Genomic DNA, 20,863 nt, shown 5'->3' on the forward strand with positions numbered 1-20,863 from the left:
TCCGGGATGGCTCCTAGGATCTGGAACGCACTACCCCTAGAAACCAGACTTATCACATCCAGTGCATTGTTCAAAAAGGAAGTAAAGGCGATTCTCATGGAAAAATTCTCATGATCACCATCTAAGGATAACACTATTTGTTGCAAACAGATAACCTACATGGCACTGATGCTCTCTCGGCCAGCACCTTTCGCCTTATTTTATTTTGCACAACGTAGGATGCAGATCCAATCTACCTCTATCGTTTGTTTTAGGTCTGCACATTATGTACACGTATATTTGTATTTTGTACGGTTTTTGTTTAACTCTTTTTCACCATTGCCTGTAAAGCGCTCTGATATCCGCAAGGATCTGGTTCGCGCTCTATAAAACTTTCAAAATAAATAAATACACAAATAAAGGTTGTGTGGGGACTCTGGAACAAAGAACTGACGCTAAAGGAGTGAAAGAGTCTCAGTGATTGGCTATATACAGTGTGATCTTTGTGCAAAGGCAGGTTCATTATAGGGCCCCTGTTCTAAGAGGTATGACTTTTCCCCTGGTCCTTATGAAAAAAGCCCACCATTTCCTCCTTGGTTTGGGTAGCTTGCGCTATCAAAAAGGGGTTCAGCAAATGGATCAGGGTACAGACAGGGCGATCGCACCGCCTACTTACATACAGGTGCGTCAGTTTGAAAGATGCCTTCTCAAGTCCAGCTATATTTCACTGATGTCTGGTGGAGACGTTCTACTGTTGCTGGAGCACAGATATCCAGAGTGCGCAGGTTCACCCTCTGCACTCCTGCATACTCCCAACCTATCTGCTTCTTAGAAAGGGTCCATTTTCAGTTCATATTTTTTCCCCATTAGCACCGCACTGAATGCTTTTTCTATGTTTCACAACCCTCATTAGGTGGTCACTTTATCGCTGCAAGGGTCAGTTTGACATAAATGTTCCAATTTTCTTGTTTACATAATGGAAACAAGCACTGAAAAGGCCACTACCTTGACATTGTGCAAGCATTTTTTTTTCTGAAAACATCTGCAATATGCAAAAAAGTTAAATTAAATATATATAAAAATAGAGTGGCACAGCAGCCTTCGTACACCAGCCTTGGCACTGAGGAGCACACCTGTGATTAGGCAAAAAACATCAATTACTGTCCCATGCTTAAAGAAAAACTTTAATGAAACTTGAATAGACCAATCAAAGAGGGGTGACTGAAAGCTTCTGAATGTCTGTATACATGTATGCATTTTTATTATGTATTTTTGGAAAATACGGGAATGGCAATCCAACTCAAGTGGTCGCTAAGGCAAATCTAAAATAAGCAATTTGTCATGCATTTGGGGCCTATTGACTTTCCCCCAGTTTTTAGGTCGAGCCTAGAGCAGTGCATGCGCTGCTTGCTCGACTTGTAGTAAGGGGCTTTTCAAAGTGCTACCCAGTGCACGCGCGCAGCCGCCATCTGCCTTGGTTATCTATTCCTCCGGGCCATTTCACTTTCGCGGCCGCCAAACTCCTTCTGAAATGACTTCACCAGACGTTAAAGATGCTTTTCATGAAAGTTCTGTGCTCAGTTTGGAAAGGTGGCCCAAGAATCCGCGGGTGTTAACTCATTTTTAATACAGAAGTAAGCACTGTACTTTTAACTAAGTGCATGCCAACTGTGGAGCCCGCTGGGAACGACTCCATTAGCAGCTCTCTGTGTGATTCCCACATCTGGCCTAACTTAGAGATGTGGCTTCACTGCTATTGCAAAAACTGCATCGACAGTGTGCGTTTTGTACACCACGGGAATAAGTACATTAGAAGACAGACCACTGCTGGGATCGTGTGAAATCGCCAAGTGCATAAAATTGCAACTTAGTGGACTATACGGTTGTACCAAGCAAGTCAAAGGCGGAAACTCGACAGTAGGTGCCTCACCAGTTGGTGTCGCATACAAAATATAACTAACTAAAGAAAAACAACCCCCTTGATCGCCCCCTCCGCCCATCCATCCAACTCCAACCTCCCCCTCCCTGTGTTCCATGTCCACTACCTAAGCTTCCTAAGTCCATACATAACTCCCCCGCTCATGCCGTCCTTTGCGATTCGGTGAGACGTAGAAGCCGGAGATATCTGGCGCATGTGACCTCCCTAAATTCCGTGGCTAGGAGCAACAGAAAGGGTTGCCACAGTTCGTTATATTTGGATCCCTCCCCCGCCAAGGTAAGTGTTAGCTTCTCCATACCAAGTACATGCCATAGACGATGAAGCCAGCCTATAAATGTTGGGGTATTGAGAGTGCGCCAGTGAATATGTTTTGTGTCGCCGCCCCCAGCGCAATTGCTATCTGCCTGCCTCTGCGAGACCGCAGCGGGTACATCAGGGGGTTAGGGAGGCCTAGCAGGATATACACTGTCCCACTCCTTATGGCTGAGCGCCCTGCCTAATTCCTTCTCCCATCGCGCTTTGCTGGGATTGTATGTATGAGTAGAACTTACTTGCAACATCTTGTACAGATCAGAGATTAGTTTTTTATCTGATGTGCGTGTAATGAGCCATCTTTCGTAAGGGGAAAGGAGCCTATCCGCTTCGGAGGGGACATGGGGTTGGAGCGCCCAATGTCTAACCTTGTGGGAGAGGTGTGGCACCGCGGCCAGGGCGACTGACGCTGGAATCTGGGGACCACGGTTCGATCCCCGGCTCCGGCGGCAGGTTAGCCCAGCACCATGTGACTCTGGGCAATAGCTCGCTTAATCTTCCCGACGGCCCCCCAGCGCCTAGAGACCCTTACGGGTGATTGTGCGCTTTACAAATGTGGACTTACTTTACTTAAGTATCTAAGCCTCTCTGTCTCTGGGAGCCCATATACCTGCCTATATTGGGGGAACGGGACAACCCCCTCTGCGTCATATATATGATACAGAAAGCGACACCCAGCAGGCCTCCACTTTGCAAAGGCGACCGTGTCCATACCAGGAGTGAAGTCAGGGTTGTCCATCAGTGGGGTAAGCGGAGACGGAAAAGTTGTGAATTCGTGTGGGGAACCCTTGTAATGTGCGAGGCATACAAATTAGCAGGTCTGTGGGGCTTGCGCAATAAGGGAATTTCCTGTACAGGTCGCGCTGCCACCGCCTGGTCCTGAAACAGCCAATGCTTCTCTGACTCCCAACGACTCCACTCAACCAGGTGGCGCAGTTGAGCGGCTTGGAAGTAGAGCCGAAGATCAGGAACCCCAAGTCCTCCCCCCTCAGGAGCAAGCGTCCCCAAAGCACGCCTCATTCTTGATTTCCGACCGCTCCAGATGAATTGTGCAAGATCCGATTGTGTCTGTCGTATCCAGCCTGCGGGCGGCCGTAGAGGGATAGTGCGGAAAAGATAAAGAATCTGGGGTAAAATGGTCATTTTGACCGCTGCAATTTTCCCAAGCCATGAGAGGGGGTAATGCTTCCGTTGGCCGAGTTCCTGGCGGATCCTCCTGCTCAGGAGCGCATAGTTGGTGGTAACCACTGCAGGGGGAGAGGAGGCAAGTTGAATCCCCAGGTATGGAATCGTGTCTGTCGCCCATTGAATAGGAAGCAGGTCCTGCAAGTATTCCCGGGTGGGCCTTGACAGGGAGAGATCCAAGGCCATCGATTTGTCCGTATTCACCTTGAATCCAGCCGCCCGAGCGAATGTATCCAGGTCCGCCAGACATGCCGGCAGTGCACTCCTCAGAGTAGCCAGTGATATCAGCACATCGTCAGCATATAAACTGATCGTGTGGACATATCCACTGAATTTTATCCCGGTAACTGCTGGATTCTGTCGCAGTCTCAGAGCAAGGGGCTCAATATAGTGGGCAAAGAGGAGGGACGACAAGGGGCACTCCTGCCTCGTGCTCCTCTTAATGGGGAATCGGAAAGACGTATGCCCATTCACACGGACCACGGCTGTAGGGAACTTATAGCAATTGAGGATGTATGTGCGAACCCGTTCCCCCATCCCCGCTCTCTCAAAGACTTGCCCCAGGAAGGGCCAGTGAACGCGATCAAACACCTTCTCAGCGTCGATAGCGAGCATCATGTACTCCCCCGAGATACGCGTGGCTTTCTCGATGAGATGGCGAACCCGTTTGGTATTGTCTTGTGCTCGGGAATGAATGCTGCTTGGTCCGGGTCAATAAGACCTGGCATATGAGGGGCAAGGCGCGCGGCCAGGATTCCGGTATACAGTTTAAGATCTACGTTGAGGAGAGAGATTGGACGATATGTTCCACACTAAGGGCCAGATGTAGGTAATCCCCGATTACCGATTCTTAAATACCGAATCATACCGATTCGGTATTTAAGAACTGGCAATCAGGATGTAGGTATATTTATGTTATGTTATGTTATGTTATGTTAAAATGCGTTTATATAGCGCACGGCTACTCTAAAAGAGTGTCCCGGCGCTTTCCACAACAGCTACAGTGTAAAAACAGAACATGAAGAACAGATCCCAGAAGCAGGAAAAAGAAAATCCACCTAGACAGAAAGATTAAAAAGCCAAGTTTTCAGGTTCCTTCTAAATTGAAGCAAATTGGGAGTGCTGCGAAGTACCAGTGGGAGCGAGTTCCACAACTGGGAGGCCTTGAGGCTAAAAGAACGCCCCCCCCCGTACGAGCCTTCCTCACCCGTGGGACCACAACAGTAAAAAGGGATTCAGAGCGTAGAGACCGGGCAGGACGATAAAAAACCAATCTCCTCTGCAGATATCCCGCACCTGAGCCAAACAGAGCTTTGTGCACCAGCGTCAGGGCTTTAAACATAATCCGTTTACGGATCGGCAACCAATGCAACTTCCGCAGCAGCCCAGAGGCCCGTGTTCGTCTATGCAGACCAAAGATCGCACGGGCTGCGGAGTTCTGTGCCACCTGCAGGCGCTGGACCAGATAGTCCGGTAGGCCTAGAAAGAGAGCATTAGCATAATCGAGCCTAGATCCGATTAGCGCCTGCACTGTAATCCGTCTGTGCTCCGCAGATAGTAAAGGGAGAAACTTGCGGAGCATTTTCAGAATACCGAAACAGGTGCCGGACAGACCGAGAACATGCGCTCTCAGAGAGAGCTTGTTGTCAAGCTTAACACCGAGATTCTTGGCAACCAGGGAGGACTGCGCCGGAGGGCACATAGCGACCGGCCACCACTGCCGCCATTCGGGATCGATGGCACAGCCGAAGAATAAAACCTCCGACTTGCTGGAGTTGGCCTTCAGGCTATTACGCTGGAACCAGCCGAAGACCATATCCAGACAGTCCCGAATTCTCTCCCCATCAAATGGCTGATCTTTGCCACATGTGAAGAGGAGTTGCGTGTCGTCGGCGTAGGACACGATCTGGGCTCCGTAAGCCTCCACCGCAGCCGCCAAAGGGGACATAAAGATGTTGAACAATGTCTGGCTCAACACAGATCCCTGTGGAACCCTGATTTACCGAATTAATTACCGAATCGGTATGATTCGGTAATTAATGAATCAGTATTTACCGAGTCTGTAACTGCCATTGTTTCCTATGGGCCCTGAGGCCCATAGGAATCAATGTCAATTACCGAATCGGTAAATACCGATTCGGTAATTGAGGGAAATATTGAAGGGTGGCAGGGTGTCACTTTGACACCCTGTTGCACCCCTCAATTGTGCATGGGTGCACATGTTGCTGACATATATGCCCTTAGGGCATGTATGTCTGCAACATGGCACTGTTTAAAGAGCAAAAAAAATGCTTTTTAAATGGTTTTCTTAATTTACCACCAACTACTAGTTGGTGGTAAATTAAGAATTCGTAAACCCTTGTAGCACTGAAAACAGTGCTACCTACATCTCAAATTACAGAATCGGTAATTTTACCAATTCGGTATTTTACCGAATCGGTAAAATTACAGAATCGGTAAAATTACCTATTCTGTAATTTTACATGCCCCTACATACCAATGTCCAAATACCGGTCGGAAACGGCCGAAAATCGGTATTTTCGGCCGTTTCCGACCGGTATTTGGACACCTACATCTGGCCCATAGACTTATCCTTCCCGGGCTTAGGGATGACCGCTATGGAGGCTTCCAGAAGATCACTCGGGATCGCCCCAGGGTCAGCAAAGGAATTAAACAGCTTGGTGAGAAGAGGGGCGAGCAGGACACAGAACATCTTATAAAAGATAGCAGAAAAGCCATCCGGCCCAGGGGCTTTAGCTGGCTTAAGGCGAGAAATGGCTGCGATGACCTTCTCAGTGTGGATTTTCCTATCGAGGTGGTCGGCTTGGGCCTGTGTTAGAGGTGGCAAGGTGACTGAGTCTAAAAAAGCAGTCCCATCTGCGCTGTCTAGTGGGGCCCCGGTGTAAATCGTGAAATGCTTCGGCTATCGCCTTGTCCTCCGATACGCATTTACCATCCACTCTGCGGATTTCTCGGACTCCCTGCTTTTGTCGGGCCTCCCGCAGCCTATGGGCGAGGAGGCTTCCGCACCTGTCTCCCCCAGTGTAGTAAGAATGTTTTAACCGTAGCACTGCAAATTCTGCCCTATCTTGATCAAGCGCCGCTAGCTGATGGCGCGCGGCCTTAAGCTGTCTCCATACTCGAGGGGCTCCCGTCCTCTGATGTATCCGCTCCAATTACCTAGTTTGTTGTGTAAGGTCCTCCCTTTTGCGCTTACGCTCAGCATTATCTGCGGTAGAGATAGCAATGAACTCCCCCCTTAGGACTGCTTTCAGCACTGCCCACTGCATTGCAAGGGTTGTGTCAGAGTTGGCATCATGTGAGAGGTAATCAGTAATGGGAAGCTGTATGCGCTTAACTACATCCTCCCAGTGTAGGAGCGTATCTCTGAGACGCCATACCCTGGAGGGCAATGCTAGAGGTGGGAGAGTGAGAGTGGCGATGACCGGTGCGTGGTCCAATAGGGAGGCGACTCCGATATCGACCGCAGTCGTGAGTGCGCGCACTGGTGTGGATACTAAAAAATGGTCTAGTCGCGCGTAAGTCTTGTGTGCATTGGAGTAGTATGAGTATTACCGCACGCGAGGATGAAAGCTGAGCCATAGATCACACAACAACCAGGTCCTGGATCCGGGTAATCCCCTCAGCAGAATGAGCACCACTCTGGTGAGTGCGTTGACAAGATCTATCTTTAATGTTATCAAAAACTAGGTTCAGGTCGCCTCCCAGGATGACATGATGCTCTGTCGTGGCTTCCGAGAGAGTCGTATGCAAGAACCGTTCCTGGCCCTCGTTAGGGGCATACATAGCGCCATCGGTGAAAGTCAGGCCGCCTATAGCGAATCGGTAAATCAGGAGTCCCCTTAATCTCAGCTTCCTTCTGTAGAACCTCTCCCCGAAACCGCTGAGCCACTAGGATCGCCATCCCCGCTGTTTTGGTAGGAGCTGAAGAAAAGAATTGGGTGTGAAATTTCGGGGATCGTAAACGATGGTAGTCCCTTGCTAAGAGGTGAGTTTCTTGCAGGAGGCAGAGATCTGCCTGGGTGTTCTTTAGGCATGACAGGACTGCTCTGCACTTTACCGGGTTATTAAGGCCCTGCAGATTGAGGGTTAAAATCTTAAGCGTGTTGGCAGGCATATTTGGCAGCAAAAAGGACTAAAAGCATAGATATTGTGCCGCACACAGTATAACTGGAATGTGAGGTGGCCAGATGAGAAAGGGCCCTGTGGATATGTGGGACTAACCTAGCTCTAGAAGGAAGGTGGACATGGAACACTGGATCCACCCCACAAACCCATCCTCCAACCCCCCCAAAAAAATAAAAATAAGAGCAGTTGAAAAGAGGGAACTGTCCCCCATTGTCCATCATCCATCGACGATTGGTAAGAACGTAGATGGGGTTAGACTACCAACAGTAAACCGCCCCTCTCCCGCCAACGACCTGGCCATTAACAAATCAGTCAGCCGGCTGGAAATAATGTCCAATGTCAGCCCGGTGAGAGGTTGTCCAGTTCTGCGGAGACAGTTGCCAAAACAGACTTCTGGTCTTGAGCGATCTCCGCCGCAGGAGGTTTCTTGGGCCGTCGTCTATGGCCTTGCAGGCGCCATTGAGGTCTGGAGTCAGCTGTATCCTCTTTAGTGATCTCCTCTTCGCTCTCCTCCTTAGGGATATCCACCCCAGCAGTCTACAGGCCTCTGTCAGGGAACGCAGTTGGTACAGGTTGTTGTCCTTGCGAAACACCAGGCGAAAAGGATGGCCTCAGCTGTAAGGTATGTTGTGCTGTTGGAGATGCAGAGTGACAGGCCTGAAGGTTCTTTGCCGAGTGAGGGTGGATAAGTCCTGAAACAGAACTGGCATCTGGTCCCGGAACTTCACGGGGTGCATCTGACGCGCTTTTTGGAGGATAGCTTCTTTGGTGCGGTAGTCTTGGACACAGACCAGGATGTCAGACGGCGGGGCAGATGGTGCAAGCGGTGGTCCCACTCTCTGCGCGCGATCTATGCTGAGTTCCGTCTCCAGGGGCCTGCCCAGGATGTAGTTGAAAAGCTCCCTCTCGTAGGTGAACAGGTCCTTCGAGTCGTCGCCCACCTTCACTCCCCGGATTCGGATGTTATGGCGCCGGGAGCGGTTTTCCAAGTCGTCAAGGAGGGTTTGAAGGTCAACCTGTTGATCATGGATCCTGAGAATCTCCTGCTGGAGTGCCGCCATTTCCGTGTCTCTCCCATCACTCTTGCCTTCCAATTCCGCGACCCTCTCCCCAATGCCATCCATGTCTCTACGGACCTCCCTGATCTCCGTGGTGAACTCTCGCTTGAGTGTGTGAATGTCTTCTCGCAGTGCTACAAACATGGACTCGAGAAACGCCTTGGTGATAGGCTCCGCACCGTCCTCACGTGCTGTCCGGTCCGCGGTGCCTGTCGCCATGCTGGAGGCTGCCTGTCCAGCTTGTGCCTTCGCAAACAAGTCTTTAAGGGTCTTGTCTTTGCGTCCCCTGGAGGATGACATAGCTCGCTTCCCCGGGATCTAAAAGAGTCGCCAGATGCCACTATCAGCCTGTCCGTGCCTTCTGGATGTGTCCCCACCCGTTGATGTGTTTTGGCACTGGAGCTCAATGTCTCGGGGGAAGCCCAATGTCTGGTTTAATAATAGGTGGCGCCCAGGCTAGCCGCTCTGTCACTTCTCGCAAGGCCCCGTAGGTAACAAGGCCCAGGCTTCACCGCAGCCTCAACAGGTTGTCACAGTCCGTGTTACAGGCCCTAATACAATCGCACAGAACCTCCCGCTGGGCGGTGCACCAAGATGGAGGCTCAAACATCTGGTGTGCCAGCTCAGTGCGGTTTACAGCAGCAGCGTGATGTGTATCGGCCTCTCAATTCCCTGTCAACCAGAGTGCCAGCTCCGTCCTCTATTATGGCGGCGGCTAGGTCCGCCCCTCCACTGGCGGCAATCGCTAAGCCTGGCTCCGTGGTAGGCTCCCGTCGCCGTAGGGCTTCCTCACACCTCCCTCCGGCAGTAGGCCGCTGCGTGTCTGGGCTAGCGCGACTATTGGGTATCACCAAGCGAATCGCCCTACCCTCTGTCCGCTGGGGGTCGATCGTCTGCAAGGCCCAGCCCCGGTCCCAGCTCCTACTGACCACCACAGTCGGTTGCTTCACTCCATTCCTTTCGTGCTGCCAGCCAGGCCTCCCTCACTTTGCCTCACCCCGACCGACCTCACCCTCGAGCGATATGTCCATGCACCAGTTCAAAAAGGCGCCATATCGTTGCGGCCGTGCGGCCGACCCACCGGTCCTGCCAGTCGCGGCCCAAGCTGCAATCTCCCCCTGCAATGACCAGGATCCCAGGACGCCTCCTCTACGAGGCCAAGCCGCGGTCCGCCAGTCTTCCGTGCATTCCCCCACCCAGTCCCCCAGCGGCCGGCCAGTCTTCACCAAACACCGCTCAGGCTTACCGGGCTGCTCCACACTGTAGGCCGCCTCACGCTCCGGGTTTCTCCGCACTGTCCACCACGCTGATCTGGTGGTAGGCCCTCAAACCGGAGCTCCAAGTCGTCCCCTCCGAGCAGGTTAGTAGCCTCAGGGATCCAAACTCGCGTCCCGGAGGGCCTGGCACAAAATGGCGGTCCGGGTTCACCTCTCCAGCTCTATAGCAGGCTTGCACCGCCATAGTGTCAAAATCTTGCCTGCCACGGTGGGAGCTGCAGCCCAGCTGACATCGCTAGTGCTCCTCCGTTCTGCACTGTCCTCTCGTCGCCCCACAGGTCTCTCCAGGCTCGGCTGTCTCAGGTCTCCTCAAGATGGTGGCCCCGGCCCACCTCCCCCACGCTACCTCAAGCCGCAGCCGCGGGGGGGGATCACCAGACCGCCACCGTCAGGACCGCTTCAGTGTAGATCACAGCGCCGGTATCAGGTCTCGGGTCCCCCGGAGCATATGGAAATGCTCAGGCCTCCCACTGCTCGGTCGCGGCCTCCAGTCTCTCGGGCCTACTACTGCTCGGCTGCGGCCCCCGGTCACTTCTCCCTGAAAGCCGCAGAAACTATCGGCTCGCAGTCTGCCTTCAAAACGGCCCCTCAGAGGTCGGTTCCGCCTCAATATGCTGCCCCGCATCTCCAGGGTCACTCCGCTCCGAATATTGGAGCAGACAGCTGCGATAACGGCCAAAAAGCCGGTGCTAAGTCAGGCCGTCAGCGGGAGCTCCGGAGCCGAACGTCCGTTCACGCTGCCATCTTAGCCACACCCCGTGAAGTTTTTTTTAACCTAAGAAGCTTCGGTTTAAGCGGGTATTTCTCGTCGTTGGAAACTGAGTGGTTTCTATGTGTAGGCAGTATGGAAGAGCCCACTCCACCTGGCCCTCTCCTGCCCACTCCACCTGGCCCTCTCCTGCCCACTCCCCCTGGCCCTCTCCTGCCCACTCCCCCTGGCCCTCTCCTGCACACTCCCCCTGGCCCTCTCCTGCACACTCCCCCTGGCCCTCTCCTGCACACTCCCCCTGGCCCTCTCCTGCACACTCCCCCTGGCCCTGTCCTGTCCACTCTCACCTGACCCTCTCCTGTCCACTCCACCTGACCCTCTCCTGTCCACTCCACCTGACCCTCTCCTGTCCACTCCACCTGACCCTCTCCGACCCTCTCCTGTCCACTCTACCTCACCTGCCTACTCTACCTGACCCTCTCCTGCCCACTGCACCTGGCCCTCTCCTGCCCACCGCACCTGGCCCTCTCCTGCCCACCGCACCTGGCCCTCTCCTGCCCACCGCACCTCACCCTCTCCTGCCAACCCCACCTCACCCTCTCCTGCCAACCCCACCTCACCCTCTCCTGTTTTTAGAAGGCAACCACCCCCTTCAGCACTGGCGCTATATCACTCATGGCATGGATACTGCCCTAAGTTTGGTTGGAGCAAGCAAATTTAGAGAGCCGGCCTTCCGCCAAGGGTCAAGGTGATACCCGCACTACCCATCTTTCGAAGTCACATGTCTGAAAGATAACTCACTCCAGAGACCTTTCAGAGACCTTACTTAGATCTGAATTCACCAAACTGACTGAACTAGGACTATCACTCTAGAGTCCTGCTAGTCAGACTAACTCCTGCCTGACATCTGACTGACTACCTCTTGTCCAGCTCTACCAGTCTTTCACTCACTGGCGTGAACAGGGCACTTTTTTATCCCCCTTTCCCTTTAGGGTGGGACTGTAAATGTTATCAGATTCATTACAGAACCAGGAGCATCATCTGCCTCTCATTCTATCCCCCAAACCACCATTACAACAAGCTCTGCAGTTCAGCAGGGAGGCCAAGCAATGGATGCTCATGCATGGCCTCTGAGCTCGCCAGTCTGTGAAGCTTGGAAGTCCATCCGTCAGAATCTTGCAGGTCCTCCGGGCTCTTATTCTACAAACCCGGCCCCTTTTACAGCAGCAGAATCCAGATTTGCACTAAGTTGGAATATAGTGTGCCAATCACATGTTGTACACTGTACGTGGAAACATAAGCCTGTCCAAGCTTCGCACGAGTCTGGCGTCCTTTATGTACAAAGCAATCTGTGGCATGATAGCATACAGACACAGTTACTATATCACAGCAACACGGATGGCGCCCAACTCCGCCTTAGCCATACCTTCACGGCATAGCCAATAGGTCTCGCTTTTAGGACCTTATAAGTATTTAGTTATGCAGCACAATATCCTTGGTGCAACAACATCAACTGTTGCATGACTAAACACTTACAAGGTCCCAAAGGCGAGACCTACTGGCTATGCCAATGCTTGTTTCTCATCTGTACAGCATCCCAGATGCTATGCAGCATGGCGTTCAAAAAAGAAAAGAAAAACAATATGTGGGAGGCAGTGTCATTTTGTAGGGGCAGGCACCTACAAAATGACGCTAAAACTTTTTTCCTGTTTGCCTATCCGATTTGGATTGGTAATACCAAGAAAAACAAGCATTGGCAAAGCCAGGCGGTCTCACACATGCAATTGCTATTGGCTTTGGCAATATGTTCTAGCAGTGTTGTACACCAGAGTGGCTGCTGTTCAGCATGGCTAAAAACGAATAGGGTAAATTAGAGTGGCATGGAATGGAGTGTCCTAAAGTCGAGTAGTATGGAGTGTTATGGAATGGCATAGAGTGGCGTATAGCAAAATGGAGTGGCATGGAGTAGCGTAGTGTTGTGGAATGTCCTGAAGAAAGTAGAGTGTTCTAGAGTGGAAGGGCGTAGAGTTGTGTCGTAGAGTGGAGCCCAGTGTCAGAATGGAGTGGCATAGAGTGTTGTGGAGTGGTGTAGAGGGTATTGCATGGAGTGGCGTTAAGGGTATTGCATACAGTGGAGTAGAGTGGCATACAGGGGAGTATATTGTCAGAGTGAAGTAGAGTGGAGTAGTGTGTCACAGAATAGATTGGAGTAAAGTAGAATAGAGAGGAGTAAAGTGGCATGGAGGGAGTTGCATAGTGTCCTAGAGTGGAGTAGTGTCATAGAATGGCAGAGAAGAGTGCAATAGAGTGGAGTAGGGTGTAATTGGAGCAGAGTTTAATGGAGCAAAACATCATAGCGATGAGTATCATGGAGTGGCCTAGAGTGAAGTGGTGTAAAGTACAGTGGTGCAGAGTAGATTGGCGTAGAGTGCAGTGGCGTAGAGCGCAGTGACATACAATAGCTTAGAGTGCAGTGGCATAGAGTGGTGCAGAGTAGATTGCAGTGGCGTAGAGTACAACAGCGTAGAGTACAACAGCGTAGAGTGGCGCCAAGTAGAGTGAAGTGGTATGGAGTTGTGCAGGGTAGAGTGTAGAGTGGCACACAGTGCAGTGGAGTACAGTGGCATAGAGTTGAGTGGTGCGGTGGCATAGAGTTTAGCAGAGTAGAGAGTCAAACAGGGTCGTAGCGTGTTGCAGAGTAGAGAGTCCAACAGGGTCGTAGCGGGCACAGATTAGAGAGTCAAACGGTCGCAGCGTGGCGCAGAGTAGAGAGTCAAACGGTCGTGGCGCAGAGTGGAGTGGCACAAAGGGGAATAGAGTAGAGTGGTGCAGAAGAGACTAGAGTAGTGTAGAGTGAAGAGGTGTAGAGGGACGGCGTGCAGTGGTGTAGAGTGACAAAGCGTGCTGCGGCTTAGAGTGCAGTGGCATAGAGCTGAATGTTGTAGAGTATAGTGGGGTAAAGTGCAGTGGGGTAAAGTGCAGTGGTGCAAAGTAGTTGGCGTAGGGTGCATTGGTTTGAGTAAAATGGTGTAGAGTATACTGGCTTAGAGTGCAGTGGTTAGGAGTACAGTGGCATAACAGACTGCAGTGGCAGAGTAGATTTTCAGTGTGGAGTAGAGCAGGGTACAGTATGGCAGTGCACGGTAGAGCGCAATGGCAGAGTACAATGGTGTTAGGTGCAGTGGCACAGCATTGATTGCAGTGACGTAGAATGGAGTTGCGCAGTGGAGTTAAGTGGTGTAGAGTGAAATGGTGTAGAGAGGAGTGGTGCAGGGTAGAGTGGATTGGTACAGGGTAGAGTGGAGTGGTATAGAGTAGTGGCGTAGTGCACGCTGGCACAGAATGCAGTGTTGCAGAGTGGTGTAGAGTGGCCTAAGTGGTACAGTAATTTAGAGGGGCATTGAGTGCATTGGCGTAGAGTGTAGTAGAGTGGTGTAGAGTAGAGTGCAGTGGCATGAAAAAATGTGGAGCAGAGTAAAACGGCATAGAGTTCTGTGGCAGAGCTGCAGAGTAGAGTGTCAGAGTGCAGTGGTGTAGAGTAGCGTAGAGTGCAGTGGCATAGAGTGGTTCAGAGTAAAGTGACAGAGTGTAATGGTATAATGTGGCGTGCAGTGATGCAGAGCAGATTGATACAGATTACAGTGGCATAGAGTGGATTGTTTTTTAGTAAAGTGGTGTAGAGAGCATTGCTGTAGAGTGCAGTGGCATAAAACAGAGTAGCGTAGAGTGGATTGGTGCAGAGTGGAATGGAGCGGCTTAAACTGCAGAGGCATAGAGTAGATTGTTTAAGAGTGAAGTGTTTTAGAGTGAAGTGGTTTAGAGTGTAGTGGTGCAGAGTAGATTAGAGTGACTTGGAGTGGATTGGTGTAGAGTATTGTGTAGAGTGGAGCAATGCAGAGTGGAGTGGCAGAGAGTTCAGTGGCAGAGAGCAGTGCTGCAGAGTAAAGTGACGAAGAGTAAAGGGCATGGAGTGGTGCAGAGTAGAGTGGTGTAGAGTGCATTGGTGTAGAGTGGTGCAGTGGCCTAGAGTGCAAAAGAGTGGCGTGCAGTGGCATAGAGTGCAGTCATGCAGAGTAGTGTGTCAAAGTGCAGTGTTGTAGAGTGGTGCAGAGAGCAGTGACAAAGTACAGTGGTGCAAAATAGAGTGGCATAGAGTGCAGTGATGTACAGCGCAATAGTGTAAAGTTATGTAGCGTATAGTGGTGTAGAGTAGAATGTTGTAGGGTATAGTGGCATAAAGTGCAGTGGGACAAAGTAGCTGGCATAGGTAGACTGGTATAGGGTGCTTTGGTTTTGCGTAAAGTGGCTAATCCTGGCTCTTAAGGGTGGCGGACATGGTTGGCAGGGCTCTGTCAGCACGGACGTGCACTTCTGAAGCTGCAGCTGAATTTTAACTGCTGCGTTTTTAAAAAAAAAGTTGGTCCTTGTTTTAATTCATTACCTGCTGCTAAAATTGTAATTTTGCACTGCCCTTACCTCGTGGTGGACCGGAGTGGTCTCCTTGGGCTCCTGTGTGCCTCCACTGGTCGGGTCCGTCCGTGCGAGCGGACCCGCCATCTTGGGGGTAAGTTGGGCCACGTTCTAGTGGTCGGGGCTGCACGCTCTGGGCTCCATAAAAACAACACTGGAGCAAACGCGCAGCTGGCGCGCGCCAAAGGCAAGCCCATGTGCGCCCGTCCGCGCCAAGGAGGCACCAGGTGCCAGTCACGCTGCACGTTTTGGTCACTCTGAGGAATGTCGACTACCATCCGGCCCTCTGTACCCTAGAGAGTCTCTCTTACATATCGGTAAGCACCACGCTGACAGGGGGACACTTAGGCTGCTGCACTCAGCCTACCCACGGGCAGATATTCTTGCTGACGATCTCTTGATGTGTGGGCTTCTGAATGTAAGGTCACTGCCTAGACATAGCGTGGAGATCCAGCTGATGATAGAGACACATGAGCTTGATGTCTTGTTTATGACGGAAACATGGACTTGCCCTGATTGTATGGTTGATCCCGGCTGGGCCTGTCCATCTGGTTTCAAATTTTTACATCTCCCTAGGCCAAACGGGAGGGGTGGGGGGTAGGAGTCATCTATAAAGCAACTTGGAAGATTGGAACCATTAACATGGACCCGGCTGATGGTACGGAACTGTTGGGCCTATCTATTCAGAGCTGCTCCGGGACTATTTTTACTGGTGTTTTATGCTATAGACCTCCAGGGGCTTTTTGTGCTCAGCAGCAAAAATCGCTACTAGCTACCCTCACTAACATGGCAGCTACCCACCACAAGCTGATAATTCATGGGGACTTTAACCTTTGGTTAAACGGTTCCTTAGACTTAGGCTTAGTAAATCTGCTTCACTCTTGCGAAAGCTTTGGTCTTTTTCAGCAAGTCAAAGAAGCTACTCACAAGGCGGGGCACCTCCTTGATTTGGTGTTCACTGTTCCAGACCTGTTGGTTATGGGGGAAATCTTGCCTATGGACTGGACAGACCATTCCCTCGTCAAATTTTATGTCAAAATCAAGGGTTCCCAGACTAGGGCTCCTCAGGTAATTAAGGAATTTTTGTGCAGAGACTGGAAGGCTCTTGCTCGAGTGAAGTCCTCTGACTTGGTGTTTAAAGTTGGAGAGTGTTTTGCTTTGGATAAGCAAGTGGAGGATAACTATGCCTCACTCTGCGCAAAAATTATGGTGTCACTGGAGTCTTATGCCCCCCTTAAAGTACGTAGTTGCAAGAGGAAAACCTCTGCCCCTTGGTTTAATGACACGCTGAAAAACTTGAAACGGGGTTGTAAACAAGCGGAGAGAAGTTGGAGGCGTGATTATGAGGAATCTAACAGGCTGCAGTGGAAGAATAAAATCTTGGAATATAAGAGTCTGATCAGGAAATCTAAGGCTGACTACTTTTCGTCCTTGATTTGTAATGCTACCAACAGTTCTAGGAGTATTTTTAACATACTAAATAATCTTACTAGCCCAGAGTGTGCCAAGAACTCTATTGTCCCGTCTCAGGAACTCTGTGAGAATCTTGCCAAATTCTTCAAGGAGAAAATTGAGTTAATCAATGAGGATTTGGAGGACTCTCCTGAGATCGGCGGACTCTCGGCCACCGGACACGGGTCTCCGGTAGATAAGACAAATGATCCAGTTTGGCCGCGGGGTGAACCTTTACTAAAACTCCCACTTCTGACGAAAGAAGCCTTTAGTGGGCTGGCACGGGGGATTTCCTCTGGATCTCCTTTGGACCCCGTGCCACACAAGATTTGGAAGGAGTATGAGTAGGAACTATTTCCGACTCTCCGCCTAATTTGTAATCAATCTCTTGCCACTGGTATTGTTCCAGCCCAGTGGAAGCAGGCGGTGATATCTCCCCTGTTGAAGAAGCCTTCTTTAGACCCTGAATGTTCCAAAAATTACAGACCAATCTCCTTGCTGCCTTTCCCAGCCAAAATTGTCGAGCGTATGGTCAGTTCAACTCTCAAAACATCTGGAACAGCATCACTTATTAGAGGGGGATCAATTTGGCTTCCGGCCGGCTCATGGGACCGAAACGGCATTGGTCACCGCCGTGGACGAGCTTCAAAGGCGTGCAGACAGGGGACAGGCAGCGGTTTTGATTCTGCTTGACATGTCTGCCGCCTTTGATACGGTCAACCACGAAATCTTACTGGGCCGTTTAAGTGATGCTGGGGTGAGAGGTAGTGCCCTGCTGTGGTTTCGATCATTTGTGCAGGACAGACAGCAGGCGGTGTCCTTGCCCCCTTTTCAATCTGTGTTTTCTCATGTTCCACACGGGGTGCCACAGGGATCAGCAATTAGCCCCATCCTCTTCAACCTATATCTAAGACCTCTGATCTCGCTTATTAAAACCTATAAAATCAAGATAATAAACTACGCGGATGACACGCAGATGATCCTCTCCTTTGAGGGAGAGGAATCGACTCCTGTGGAGGTATTCCACAATTGTCTGCGGGATACGTCACGCTGGCTGAAGAACAACTCTCTTCAATTCAACGCTGGGAAGACGGAGGTGCTTTTTAGCGCTGGGAATAAGATCTCCTGTCCTTTATCAGAGAATTTTTGGCCCTCTGAGACAACGACCAAAGTGCGGCCAGTGGAATCAGTCCGCAACTTAGGGGTTATGCTTCATCAGAAGCGGAGCATGGAGACTCATGTTAAAAAAACGACCTACTGCTGCTTTGCTATCATGCTGTCTTTGCGGAAGATCATGCCATTACTTCCACTTCAGGCGCGCGCCCAAGGGGCTAGGTGCACTATCCTTAGCAGGATAGATTATTGTAATGCCCTACTATTGGAGTCCCCTGGCTTCTTGTTGGATAGGCTTCAAAGAATGCAATCAGCGGCTGCTAGGCTGGTCCTGGGGCTTCCTAGGAGAGCACACGCGCCGGCAGCCCTGGCGAAACTTCATTGGCTCCCGGTGAGACAGAGGGTACAATTTAAGGCCCTCTGCCTCGTTTTTAAGGCTCTTCATGGAATAGGTCCTCTACCCCTGCAATCTAAATTTGCCTGGTATACCCCAGCCAGGCGGCTTCGCTCTTCAGCGGCTAGGCTGGTGAGAGTGCCTATGTTTAGGAAGGTCAGATCAGGGGGTAGATCTTTTGAGGTGGCTGCTGCCAAATTATGGAATCTGCTCCCGTGCCAGATTAGGCAAATTGGGGAGCTTCTCCCCTTTAGGAAAAAGGTTAAAACTTGGCTTTTTCCCCCAAGTAATGTAATCTGACTGTCCTGTTCCTGTCCGACTCTCGTCCGTCCTTTTTTTGAGCCTCCAGCGCCAGGATGCCTGCAAGGTGATATTGCGCTTTATAAGACTAATAAATAAATAAAATAAAAATAAGTGTGAACTGGTGTAGAGTGCAGTGGCGTTGAGTGGCGCAGCGTAGAGTGCAGTAGCGTAAAGTGGTGCAGCATGGTGTACAGAGTAGTGGCACAGAGTGTAGTGGTGTAGAGTAGATTGTTTCAGAGTAGAGTGAAGCAGAGTGCAGTGGTGCAGATTAGAGTCCAGTGGCATAGAGTAGTAGCGTGGAGTGCAGTGGCATAGAGTTGAGAGGTATAGATGGCACAACGTTTATTTCAGTGGCCTAGGGTGGAGTGGCACAGTGTGGTACAGTGGCCTAAAGTGCAGTGTCATAAGGTCTGTGGCGTAGAGTAGACTGTTTCAGAGTAGAGAAGTGGCGTATAGTGATGTGGTGAATGGTAAAGTGGAGTGGTATAGAGTAGTGGCGTTGAGTGCAGTGGTGAGGAGTGGTGTACAACGCAGTGGCGAAGAGTGCAGCGGTGCATAGTAGAGGGGGTAGAGTGCAGCGGTGCATAGTAGAGTGGGGTAGAGTGCAGTGGTGCACATTAGATTAAACTGGCATATACCGCATTGGCGTAGAGTGCAGAAGAGTGGTGCAGAGTAAAGTGGCGCAGAGTAGATTGCCGCAGAGTTTAGTGGCAGAGAGTGATGAGGCAGAGAGGGCACAGCTGCAGAGTAGAGTGTCGTAGAGTACAATGGAACAGAGTAGAGTGGTGTAGAGTGCAGTGGCATACAGTGGTGCAGAGTAAAGCGACGGGGATTCCAATTGTGTAGAATACAGTGGCACACAGTACAGTGGCTCAGAGTAGATTGGCATAGTGTGTATTGGTTTTGAGTAAAGTGGCGTAGAGTGGAGCAGAGTGGCGTAGACTGCAGCTGCAGAGTAGACTGCTTCAGAGTAGAGTAAAGTGGAGTAGAGTGCAATGGTATGGAGTGGAGTAGTGTGTCAGAGTGCAGAGTAGATTAGAGTGGGTTACAGTGGATTGGCATAGAGTTCAGTGGAGAATAGTGGCAGAGAGTGCAGTGTTGCAGAGTATACTGTTGTAGAGTGCAGAATTGTATAGGAGAGGAATGTGCAGTGCATTGGCGCAGAGTAGAGTTGCATAGAGTAATTTGGTGTACAGTAGATTGGCATAGAGTGCAGTGGTTTTCAGTCAAGTGGTGTAGAATGCATTGGCGTAGAGTGATGTAGAATAAAGTGCAGTGTTGCAGAGTAGGGTGGAGCTCTGACTCCGCCGGAGACCAGAGGCCTCTGATCTCCGCCTCTCCCATGTGGCCGCCCCAACCCAGAAGGGAGGCATCCGTCACCACAGTATGGTCTGGTTGGGGAAGGGAGAGGGATCTGCTGTTGAACCAATCCTGGTTCGTAAGCCACCACTGCAGTTGCTGAGCAGTGCCCTCCGAGATCTGAACGCAATCGGACAGATTTCCCTGATGCTGCCCCCACTGGAACTTAAGGTCCCACTGCAGAGCCCGCATATGCCAACTGGCATAATCGATCAGCAGGAGGCCAGGAGGCCCAGCAACCTCAGGGTCATTCTGACCGAAACCCGGGACAGAGGCTGAAAGATCGGAATCATAGCCAGAATATCCAGGACTCGCTGTTCGGAAGGATAGACCCGAAACTGCTTCAAGTCCAGAACCGCACCGATGAAGAGGAGTTTCTGAGAGGGAATCAGGTGCAACTTCAGCACATTGATGGAGTACCCCAGAATATGCAGGTGGTCGGCCGTAGTCTGGAGGTGGGCGACGACTGCCTGGAGCGAGCCCGCAGATGAGCTGCGACCACCGCCATCACTTTCATGAAGACCCAAGGGGCGCTGGTAAGGCCAAAGGGGAGCACGGTAAACTGAAAGTGCTCGTGGCCTACTATGAACCACAGGTAACGCCAGTGAGCCGGCAGGACGGGGATGTGAAAGTAAGCAGCCTGCAAGTCAAACGCTACCAACCAGTCTTGCAGGTCGAGGGCAGACAAGACCTGAGCAAGCGACATCCCCGAGGTACAAAATAGGATGCAGGCATATGTCCTTCTTGGGAACAAGAAAGTAGTGGGAGTAACAACCACAACCTAATTCTGGGACAGGGACGCGCTCAATGGCTCCCTTGGCCAAGAGAGCCGTAACTTCCTGCTGGAGAAGGGCTAGGTGATCCTCCGACTTGCAGTGGGATCTCGGTGGCATGGCTGGAGGGGTAGTCTCGAAGGGGAGGGAGTTGCCCTTTCAGACTATTTTGCAAAACCCACCTGTCCAAAGTGATGGTGCACCGGTGGGGGAGGTGATGGCGTATCCGGCTGCCCACTGGCGTTTGATGGGCCTGAAAGGACGGACTAGGAGGATTTGGAGGCTGCTGCAGTTGGTGGACTGGCCCGCCTGCTGGCTCCCGGAACCTAGCCGGTTGTTTTCACGCCCCCAGCCGCGCAAAAACTGGGTAACTTGCTGCGGCCTGTGGCCC

At 51.2% G+C, this 20,863-nt stretch overlaps 1 protein-coding gene across 1 annotated transcript in view; it reads right to left on the reverse strand.

Moving 5' to 3' along the window:
• Nucleotides 1-20,863, reverse strand: part of TIMM50 (translocase of inner mitochondrial membrane 50) — a 301,751-nt gene that overhangs the window by 67,707 nt on the left and 213,181 nt on the right. The gene's annotated exons all lie outside the window — the stretch shown is intronic.

This window comes from Lissotriton helveticus, chromosome 9 (genome assembly GCF_964261635.1).
Source record: "Lissotriton helveticus chromosome 9, aLisHel1.1, whole genome shotgun sequence".
Classification (NCBI taxonomy): Eukaryota; Metazoa; Chordata; class Amphibia; order Caudata; family Salamandridae; genus Lissotriton; species Lissotriton helveticus.